The 12294-nt window shown below is 35.7% G+C and overlaps 1 long non-coding RNA gene across 1 annotated transcript; it reads left to right on the top strand.

Moving 5' to 3' along the window:
* Window positions 1–316: 316 nt before the first annotated feature.
* Window positions 317–10922, top strand: LOC140140336 (uncharacterized). The gene is made up of 3 exons (XR_011857258.1): window positions 317–426; window positions 9973–10239; window positions 10723–10922. It is a non-coding gene; the product is annotated as an uncharacterized lncRNA (long non-coding RNA).
* Window positions 10923–12294: the final 1372 nt, after the last annotated feature.

A 12294-nucleotide genomic window follows, 5' to 3' on the forward strand; every position in this document is an offset into this window, starting at 1 on the left:
AACCCTAGCCATATGTTAGATGGTACATTTGCGCCATTCGCCCGCACTTAGCCATACTAAAGAGCAAAATTTCCCCGAATTTTGGGCTGAAATAGTTAAAAATTGGAAAAAAAATCGCTCTCTCCGCTAGCAAAAACGTCCCAGTAAAATCGGAACAAAAATTATGCTCGTCCCCTCTAAATTTTACTGCTTCCGCCGCCGCCACTGACAATGGTGCATTAATTTTGTATTCACCTTTCCTTTACCATGCATGAAAGCACATTGCCCAGGCCGAGAATTATATCAAACTTGGTGACCCGAAATAGGTGTGCAAGTTCGTATTACTGTATCCGAGTCGTCTATAATAATTTTATAATTTGAATGGCTGTTGTCTTTGGTATGGATCTATATTGGAGGGAATAAGGATTATTATAGGTGATAGTGCTTGTAAGTATTATTTTATTGTTTTAATATAGTGCATGGAAGAGTGTCATATAAGTGGTACCCTACCCAGAAAACACAAAAATGTCATTTATTCGAAACGTTTTGTTAACAGTTTAAATGTCGGGTTATATAAAACGTTACTGTAAAATATTTTGGGCAAGCAGTTTTGCAAAATATTATATCAACACTGAAATAACATTCTGTTGAAATGTTTTGCATCAAATTTTCAAAAACGTTTTTTGAATGTTGTTAAAACATTTCTATATCATTTATAATATCATAACACGACATTTCAACGTTTTCTGCAAAAAGTTTCTGTTTCTAAAAATCAAAATTCACAACGGAGTGGTGACAATGCAATAGTCTCATATATAAGGCACACTGCAAAAACAAGTGTTTATATTTAAACACCATATGTGTTTATCAGAGCAACACTTAATAAACACATAATTCATGTTAATGGTCTAACACTAATGTTAATGGTTCTAACACTAATGTTCATAAATTAACACTTGGTGTTATATTACAAACATTAGTGTTTGTAATATAACACCAAGTGTTAATTTATGAACATTAGTGTTAGACCATTAACATGAATTATGTGTTTATTAAGTGTTGCTCTGATAAACACAATATGGTGTTTAAATATAAACACTTGTTTTTGCAGTGCAACGTATGACACAAACTGTCTTTGTAATAACACGTATATTTAAAGTTAGCAACTATTTTTTTGATTTGGTAGTTCAAAGCATCTTGCGAATGGTACATGTAGTGATATGGCAAAAATCGCATTGATCATTTCATAGTGAGTGTGCAGAAGAATACAAATATCACAGATATACTTTTGTAGGTCCTGTGGTTCTTGAGTTATGTTGTAAAGAGGGCTTAAACAACACTTTTAACTCATTAAAAACAATAAATCAAGCACGTTTTTAAAGTACATGATTTGTAGAATGAACTTTCGCAAAAAATCGAAGTGTTATTTTTCAATAATAGGCTATATTGATTTAGATAAACCTAATGAAAATCGAATTTTTGGCTGCTTCGACCAACAATACCTCGTGTACCCTTAAATCAAATTAAATCATTATGCCAAATACTGGAAAATTTCCGCAATTGTGCAAATATTACCTTTTCTAAATTTTTGGAGAACATCTTGAAAAAACGCCACTGGTCAAACCATTTGCTTTGGTTTTTAAGCCTGCACAAATTCGAATAAAATTTAAATAAGATAAGATATACGATATGATAAGTTATGATACGATAAATAAAATAAATAAAACTTTTAACAAGACAAGACAAGATAAGATAATTAAAATAAAATGAGATAAAATAAGACAAGATAAGACACAATAATATAAGATAATTAAAATGAAATGAGATAAAATAAGACAAGATAAGACATAATAAGATAAGATAATTAAAAGATAAGATAATTAAAATAAAATGAGATAAAATAAGACAAGATAAGACACAATAATATAAGATAATTAAAAGATAAGATAATTAAAAGATAAGATAATTAAAAGATAAGATAATTAAAAGATAAGATAATTAAAAGATAAGATAATTAAAAGATAAGATAATTAAAATAAAATGAGATAAAATAAGACAAGATAACATAATAAGATAAGATAATTAAAAGATAAGATAATTAAAATAAAATGAGATAAAATAATACAATCCACGACAAGATAATTAAAAGATAAGATAATAACATAAAATAAGACAAGATCAGACACAATAAGATAAGATAATTAAAAGATAAGATACTTAAAATAGAATAAGATAAGATAGAATAAGATATTAAATAAGATATGATGAGACAAGCCTGATAAAATAAGATAAAATAAAATCAGTTAGATCAGATGAAATCAAATGAGATCAAATCCTAAATACAAATTTATTTTCATGATTATGTAAATCTAAATCTCCGCATTTGATATTGTTGCTGTTGATTTTGTTTTCCTAATTTTTCAACAAACTAATTATTATGTTACATAAATGTCTTCGTCTTTTGACGTAAAATATCTAATATAAACTGGATGGTTCCCCGTTTCTGCTCATAGTGGTACCAATATTAAAGCCTTATACGATTTCGGTCAAATTTTAATTTGATATTTTCGCCAAATCTTATGAAATATTATTGCCAGAAACGTTTCCTGGTTAATATTTTAAGTCAAATTAATGCGGTAAAATGGAAGAATCTCTCACTTACTATCTTAGCCGCTTAAGGGTATACGAGGTATTGTTGGCCGAAGCAGCCAAAAAAAAAAAAATCGATTTTCATCATCTGAATCAATATATTATTGAAAAATAACACTTTGGTGTTTTGCAAAAGTTCATTCTACAAATCATATACTTTGAAAACTTGCTTAATTTATTGTTAATGAGTTATGTACGTTTTACAAAAGTGTTGTTGTTTCAGCCCTATTTACAACATAACTCAAGAACCACAGGACCTACAAAAGTATATCTGTGATATTTGAATTCTTCTACACGTTCGCTATGAATTGAGCAATGCAATTTTTGCTAAAGCTCACTACCATTCGCAAGATGCTGTGAACTACTTTTTTTCTGCTGCTTCGACCAACAATACATCGTACATAACCTTAACTATGGTGTTCTATGGGGACCAATCATAATTATGGCTCAATACAAACATCCTCTGTTGTCCTAAAAACAAAATGAATTTGATTGAATCCAATAATAAGTGTAAGTTGGGACATTTGCAAACCACAGATTCTAGAATCTGTGTGTAAACATTACAAATAATTATACAAAATTTAGGTTACAAATATAACAAAAAAATCAGGTTTGAAAAAAAAAACTTACAAATAAAATTATTTGAAAAGGTCGTTTATAATTGTGGCTTTAAATATCTTGTATATCCATTATGTACACCGTGAATTGATATCATTCAATTCTCAACACCAAGGGCAGATAACCTTGACAATGACAAAAGAAGTATTCTTTTAATTTTACCTCAACAGTTCAATATTATTTCAGTTTTGAGGTATAGGCCAAGTGCAAATCTTTTGTGGAAGTTTACGGTCCAGCTTTGCCGCAAGTTGTGTTACCGAGTGTGAAAGTTTAATAGGGTGAATCTTTTCGCTAAATGTTGCAACATGCATGCATTGAATTTTGACAAGTCTGGATTATTTTATTGATATCAATTATTTAGTTATGCTTTTGAAACTTTAACAGTATGGACGAAAACCCAGGATAATCCGAGTAAATCGACCATTTTATGGATGAAAAAAGAAAGAAAGAAAAATACATGACAGGAAAAATTGCTATTCGCCTTATGGGAGCTTTTGCGCTGTCCGCGTTATAGCAATTATGACAATACTATAGCTTATATAGCTGCATCAATTTCAAGTGTTTTTTTCATAGCTTAACATTCTCAAGAAGAAATTATAATTATGTGTAACTAAGGGAGACTGAGTCAATTTGGATACATTAAAGTATAATATTACATTTGCAGTTCTCAAAATTACCCTTTCCTGCATTTTGAACATGATTTAAAAAGCCTGTTGAGTTGAAAGTTAAATGGTATTTTTTCTGTATTTGAATAGAGACAACATTCCAACCACAATAATTTTATTATATTTTGAACATTTTTGAAGAACCTGTTGGTTGAAAGTTAAATGCATGACTATTATTTGAATAGAGCCTCTGCAATAAATGCATTTGTATTTTTTACTGTAAAATTTGAAAATAAAATATTTCAAAAACTGACTGTAACCGTTTAGCACCACGTTAACGACAAGTTATAAACACTATGGACCACAATGGCCTCATCCCAATGGCATAGTTCAATAACCTCAATTAAACACTGGTAGTGCAAAATTTGATCTAAAGTTGCAGATTATGAGTTTATGTACCCAAATTTTCAAAGGTCATTCAATGAATGTACAACTGTGTTGGGGTTATTAAAAGAACTGTGCCCTGATAGATGAACATGTTGTAGATCCTAGTGAAATAGAACAAAGAATTGAAATTCCGTCGTACTTGTAAATTGACCCAAAATATTTAGTGAATAGCAGTTAAATTTAGCAATAATAGGTTTTGACGTTATGATTATCTTGCCTGTCTGCTAAGTATTGCTAATTGCTCCGCAATGGCAACATAGTGCCCGATTTACCATGAACCTGAGAAATTGTATACTGGTATTAAATTATACTTTGGCTGGTTCAATACACATTACGAATGCAAACATGGTAAAGAAAACATTTTTTAATCCTTTAACTGAAGCCAAGTTCAAATATAACTCAGTTGCAAACAAGACAAAATAAGCAGTGGCGTAACCAGGGGGGGTAGGGGGGCTGGAGCCCCCATTTTGAACCTTTTCCCCCAAATGAAAAAGTTAAAGTAATCCTACTTCTGAGAGTTATTAATTAACCTCATATCTGGTCATTTTAACCTTAAAAAACACAAATTTTTGCGCGCTTCGCGCGCATTTATTCCACTTTTTTACCATATGTCACCAGTTTAGCTTCAATATGCCAAAAATTTTCGCGCGCTTCGCGCGCATTTGTACCATACACTTCTTTTGTCGCCAAAAGGTGCTGGATTCCTGCCCCCTCATTTATTATGTTTGCCCCCCTTGCCCCCCCCCCCCAATGAAAATGTCTAGTTACACCACTGAAAATAAGCGGTGTCTTTACTCATAGAAAGCAAGTTCACTACACTTTTTTTTACTTGAATTTATTTTTAAACTACAGCATCACCATGACGGTTTTTGCTGTTTGATTTAATACTTTGTTGTCTGTCCCTGAAGAAGAGCAGTATAATCTGTTCGTAACGTCGGTTTGTTTTGTCTGTTTGGTTTTGTGTGTCTGCTATGTGCACAGTGATTGTCATCACTTCGAGTGTTCTTTTGCAGGCCTGCTGTTTTCCTGACTCTTCTGTGGGCTCTGGAATTGGCAATTTTTGGCCTTCGAACTTTGTCTGTTTTGTGCCTATATTGGTTGTTTGGTTTATCATGTCTGTTTATGTGCATATTGTTCTAGTGCACTTTTGTATTCCCATTGATCCTTGTTGGTTTTGCAGGTTTGACACTTCTGTGGGCATTGGAACTGGTAGGGTGCAAGTCTACTAGTCTTATTACAAGACTGCCTTATCCCAACCCTAAACCCTAAACTCCGTAAACGAGGACTGGACTCTAGTCTAGCAAGTTATTCGGTAATTGTACCAATTTTTGGCTATTGAACATTTTATAACCTACATTTGCTGTTTTTGTCCCCCTCTCACGGTGTACCGTAGTCTGTATTTTACTTGTCAAGTTGATGTACCTTGCTCTTTTTCTTTCGAGTAAAACATTTCTTATGCATGTCACCTTTTGGCTAAAGTGGTTCAGATTTTAACAAATGGACAACCTAACAGCTTCAAAATCACCCGTATACATGTGTTTTCGACTCGATCGTCAATGAAGTCACCTTTTAGTTTTACACGATTTAAGGTATCATTCAATATTTTCGTCAGGGGAGTGGTATTTTGTGATGCTAGCATCTTCTTTTTATGACATTTTCAGTAGCTATCTACGATAAAAGCCTATTCCCAAATTCGCGTTTGCGAGTTTTGCGTGATTAGGCCCTACGTGTTGGCCTATTATAGGCCTACTGCTCGTGTTGTAATTTCATTCTGGTTAACCAGAACGTAAGTCAAATATTTGACAATTTTTGCTAAACCAATTAATCTGCAAGAATTCTTCTGTACATAAACATTATGTAGCCGGAGGTTTCCAGTGGCATTTTTTGTTATTTTTTATTTATTTTTTTTTTATCGAGAAAAGTGGGAATTGAGGTTGTGGATCACGAAATGAAACCTTTAATATTTACGCGAAAATGTCCACTTTTGCGGCAATTTTGTGCAAAATTGGTTGATTTTGCCCCTCTAAAATTCACTTTGCCCCCCCTTGCGTAAATAATGAGCGATCCCTTAAAAATCACCTGTCCATGCAGATAAAATAGTCACCTTTTCAGCACCTTTCACAAGGAATACAGTCAAATATTTGTTGCCATTGATGCGCATTTAATAGTTATTTGTCTGACAATGTCGGGCGTAACGTTATGACCGGTTCTATTGTCAGTAAATCGAATTGTTTTGTTTCGTGGTAGGTCAATGTCGAAATAAACTTTTGTCTGTTGTGAAAATTCTGGCATGGGTGCGCTTGAAAATACTATGAGGTTTGTTGGGAGAATTTGAATGGCAGACCGAATGTATACAACATATATAATACATGTACATGTACTTGTACAAGAATGAAGTGGTCCAAACACATGATTTTGAATTCCTACCATTTTCAAATGGCATCCCATATTGATTTGAGTCACTGACAGGATTTGTACTGAAAATTCAAAATTGTGATTTGTTATGTTATTTTATCTAAACTATTATAATTTTGTAATGTTTGTTGGTTAGTCAACAGAACTGGCAAAAAATTAATTCCCACGTTTCCTATATTGTTGGCAATATCAAAATATTTAGACAAAAAAAACCTTATTTTTGTCAAAAATAGCACAATTGACCACACATTATAAATTAACTAAAACCTTAACAGCTCTACAAAGGTAGTTTTGTGAGCTGGAAGTTTGTGTTCTACTACAATTTCCAAAAGGCAGCACTCTCCGTACTTTTCCTGAGAAAATGTAAAAAAATACAACAATACCTCATTTCAGCATTTTATTTCTCTTAATAAATAGTTTTCTGCCAGTGGCTGTAGTAGACCATTGTTTTTATGCTAATGCTGTGACGTAATCACAAGACAACTTTCATTACTTACTGACCGCCCCTCATAATCATAATAATCGATGGAATGAATGTTTCTTGGGAACAGAAATAAATATGTACCCATTTTGTTTCATTAGCATGCATCTTTTCAATTCAAGATGGCGTCCAAAATGGTGGCCAGAATTGAGGCTATTTCCATTGAATTACACACCATAACAACATGATAAAATAATCAAATATTGTTATTTCTGGTCAAAATAAATAAATTTGTACATACTTTTTTAATTATCATCTTTCCATTCCAAGATGGATTAAGTGTGGAAAGTGAAAAGCTGTATAGCCTAACTTTCACAACGTAGCTGTAGCTTTGTCATCTTTCGGGAGGCTGAGTTCCCGGGGCTGAGTTCTCATAGGAGTATATTGTATACGGTATACGGTATTCGCTATACGATATAGGCCTACGCTGATTCGATCATGCTGAGTTCACATAGTATCCGGGCATATAGTATATACTCTTTTATGAACTCTACAGTTGTACCTGATCTTCCGTGGTGGTGTCTTGCCATTCGATCTCAAGCTGAGACGTACTTTTGCTGTAACAACACGGTGATCTGATCCAATGCTTGCGAAGAAGTTGTAGGTGCAACAATTGAGAATGCTATTCCTCAACTTCCTGCGTACAGGACGTAGTCAAGTTGTGCCTTAAAACTAGGGAATTGATATCAAGGAGAAAGAGCTGAATCTAGGGAATTGATATCAAGGAGAAAGAGCCGAATCTAGGGAATTTATATCAAGGAGAAAGAGAGCCAAACCATCACTTGGCAGTGACTATCGTGAGCTTAATAGGCAGGCAAGAGCAAGCCCAAGGAATGATAAGAAGGCATGGTACAGTAAAATTGCTGATGATCTTGAGTCTGCTGCCAGAAGTAACAACATGAGAGAAGTATACCAAATGAAGAACATCTTAATTGGAAAACCTCCAGGAGAGATGTCAATGGCAACATCATCAACAAGGATGAAGTTGCACGACTTCAGAGATGGTCTGAGTACTTCAAAGGTCTGCTCAATGCTGATGAACCTGAGGAAACCATATTATTCTCTGTCTTCACCCAAACTCAATATGGATCCACCAGTTAGGGAGGAGGTTGATAAAGCCCTTGGTCTTCTAAAGCGAAACAAAGCTCCAGGAGTAGCCAATATCACTCCCGAAATCCTAAAGGATGGTGGAGATATCATCAGAGAATAGTTGCTCCAGCATGTATGGAAGAATGAGGTTACACCAGCAGAGTGGGGAAACGGCATAATACTACCCTTGCCAAAGAAGGGAGACATCTCCTACTGCAGTAACAACCGAGGCATCACCCACATTGACATCGCTGGAAAAGTGTTTTCCACCATTCTACTCTAGAGAGTAAATGATGAAGTGGACCTGAAAATGAGAGACAACCAGGTAGGCTTCAGAAAGGGTCGTTCTTGTCAAGACAAAATTTCCAGCATAAACCAGATCATTGAAGTGCTTGGACCAAGCACTCATTAATTTCATTGACTTCAACCCTGCCTCATTAATTTCATTGACTTCAAGGCTGCTTGTGACTCAGTGCACAGGCCCTCCCTGTGGGAAATTCTCCGCATCTACGGCATCCCTCCCAAGATAATCAACATCATAAGGAGTTCATATCGGGACATAACCTGTGCAGTGAAAGCAGAAGGGACCCTTTCTAGCTGGTTCAAGATCATCAGGTGATAGAGTGATATCTGGTCTCCATTACTCTTTGGCCTAGCCACTGACTTCATCATGAAGACGGCTGTTGATGAAAACAACAGGATGAACCCTACTGCCAAAGAAAAGTTCAAAATATACAGAAGAAAAGTTAGCTGATCTGGATTATGCTGATGATATAGCTCTCTTTGAAGAGACTGATGCCAAGATGGCAGAGACAACCGCCGGTAAACTAGGACTTTAGATGAGCTATAAGAAGACAGAGATCATGTCCATCAGTCGATCCAATGTTACAAAATCAGCTGTCCCCCTAGGCAATGAAGGTCTCATCAAAGTAGTTGACCATTTCAAGTACCTTGGTGCCTACTGCAGTGCTGACGGGTCTAATGTCAAAGAACTGAACAGCAGAATTGGTAGAGCCACAGGAGCCTTCAGAGAGCTGGACAAGGTGTGGAAGGATCGTAACATCAACCTGGAGACCAAGCGGAAGTTCTACAATGCCTGTGTACTCTCCGCACTCCTTTATGCCACTGAGTGCTGGACACTCACAGAGAGGGACGAGGCTAGACTGGATGCCTTTGACATGCGCTGCCAACGCAAATTCTTCGAGTGATATGGTCACAACATATATCAAATAGCTGTATACGATCCAAGACCAAACAGCCCCAACTCACATCAGTTATCCGGAAGCGAACAGCCAACAGTAGTTTGGCCATCTGCAACGAATGGATGAAGACTGCACCCCCAAAATGCTCTATCTTTGGAAGCCAACCCATGGGAAACGCAAACCTGGTCGTCCAAAGACATCATGGAGGGACGTCATACACAGAGACATTTCAAGGCCGGACCTAGGGTAGACTGTAAAGGAGGCTGAGGTTGCAGCTTTGGACCGAAGGACTTGGAACCATCTCTTGAACCAAGCATGTGCAGAAATGCATGAAGCTGACTGGTAGGTAGGTAAGTAAGTAGGTAGGTAGGTAGGTAGGTAGGTAGGTAGGTAGGTAGGTAGTTATGGTTCTTGTTGTTTTTCTTTTTAAATATAAACCTTAAAATGCATAAACCAATGAGCGCCACTTTCTTATCTTATTTTACAGACGGGAGATTTTCTCCCCATCCACCAGTCACTATGCGGTTAGCAGCCGTTATACCATGTGTGATGGTCTTGCTCACCGCACATTGCGTTGTGAGCTTTCCAACCGGGCCACCGGTGCATATCCACGCAAATATCTGCTCATCACTAAACCCAAACCCGTCATCCGATTCCGGTGGTCATGGAGCAAGCACTGTACCCGGTGGAACACAAATCCCATTTGAAATAATACGTAGTAGAGGAACATACATACCTACCCAAACTGTTGAGGGTAAGTCAATATATTTCATTTGCGGCAGCTATAGCCGAGGGGTACTCAAGTTTGGTTTGGGGAATTTGGACCCATCGCTATATACAAATTCAAAATTGTCAAATTTAATGTGTCCTATCGGGGAAATTGCTTTAATTATTATTCATTATCATTTATCTACCCTACTCAAATTGAGTACACTCACCGGAACGCTTTTACCGGATCAACCGGCATCTTCAGCAGATGTTATTGCTCTGAAGATTTGTTGTTGCTATGTTGTGGAGCCACCTCCGATGACGCCCACAATGCTTCAGGAATTTGCAATGCTAATGTCACTTAAGCTGTATTTATACTAAATCGCTACGCGAGATTGATTGCTTTTTAGCCAATGAAGTGTAGCACTCTTTGTTGCGTGGGCAAAAGTTTGCTCTCTCATTGGTCAAATACCAATCGCTCGTCGCTCAGCGACGGAGTATAAATTTAGCTTTATTATTATTATTTCAGTTACCCTTCGAGACCGTCAAGGAGACTCAATCACTTCAACATTTAAAGGCTTTATCCTCCAAGCTAGACGTGTAGAAAACGACGAAGTCGTTGGAACATGGCGGGACGTCTCTGCAAACACCCAGGGCTTGGCATGCAACTCAGATACTAATGCTGCTATGAACAGTCAATTAGGAATGTGTAGCCCTATAACGGCTGATTGTGGGGTAAGAAAAATACATGCGCTTCAATGGAAAAAGTTCAAGTTTTGAAATATTTTCTCAAAATATCAAGAGCTATCTTAAGAACTACTGAATCAACACTAGGCTGTTTGTACTCATTTTAATGCATTTGTCATGCTGATTCCATTATGGTCATGAAAATTTACATTTCTGAAATTTTTGAATTTTTTAAAATGTTTTTGAAACTTGTCGTCTGCAGTCGACACGCGCGTGAAGTTATGTTATCATCATTTTGGAAATAGAAATTCCACATTTAGTCGAGTGTATGCACTTTTATTAGTCCTTTGCTTTAGCAACCAACATTTAGTTTCAAATGAGCATGGGATAATAATGTTCTGATCACGTGTCAATGTTTGGTGAGCTATTTGCAATGTTCTCAATACCTTAAGATTAAAAATTCAAATCCATAAGATTATTTTTAAATCTAAAATTGATTGGTCCCTAATTACAATCCTAAGGATTTGTTTTTAAATCCTTGTACTTTAGAGTGCAGTATGTAGCGGCAATCTCGAATTGTTTGCAGGTCTATCCTAAACTAATCAGGGATCCAATGGCATGTATGTTTAGACGCCGCGACACAATAATGTTTGGACGGCCACCCGAAAGTATTTTAAGCGCGCTAATTACGGCCCTTAATTCTCTCCACGCAGGTGTGGACTGCAGACGACACGTCTTTTCAAAAATTCAAAAATTCAATTCATGAATTGTAAATTTTCATTTACCATATTTGGAATCAACATGAAAAAAAATGCATCAAAATGAGTACAAAAATGCATCAAAATGAGTAGGCTACAAACAAGCCTAGTATTGGTTCAGTGGTTCTTTAGATAGCTCTTGATATTTTGAGAAAATATCTCAAAACTTGGACTTTTTATGTTGAAGCTTATGGCTAGCATGCAGAGCATTAACATACAGCAGATAATTACTAAAATAGTATCCAAAATAATAGTCAAAATCTTTATAGATTTAGAAGCCTATCATATGGCTCGGCTAGGCATTTCATAATCCACAGCATCGTCCCTCACTATTCTCAAAAAATGTTAAGATTGTTATACCACTGGAAACCTCTGGCTGTATTATGTTTATGTACAAAAAATTTCTTGCAGATTAATTTGTTTAGCAAAAATATCGTGAAATTTGAATTACGTTCTGGTACACCGGAACGAAATTACAACACATTATCTATGGAGCAGTGTAATACACATCATGCATAATCGAAATCAACTGAAATCAAAAATGTTGAGATTGTTATACCACTGGAAACCTCTGGCTGTATTATGTTTATGTACAAAAAATTTCTTGCAGATTAATTTATTTAGCAAAAATATCGTGACATTTGAATTACGTTCTG

The sequence above is a fragment of the Amphiura filiformis genome, chromosome 19 (assembly GCF_039555335.1).
Source record: "Amphiura filiformis chromosome 19, Afil_fr2py, whole genome shotgun sequence".
NCBI lineage: Eukaryota > Metazoa > Echinodermata > Ophiuroidea > Amphilepidida > Amphiuridae > Amphiura > Amphiura filiformis.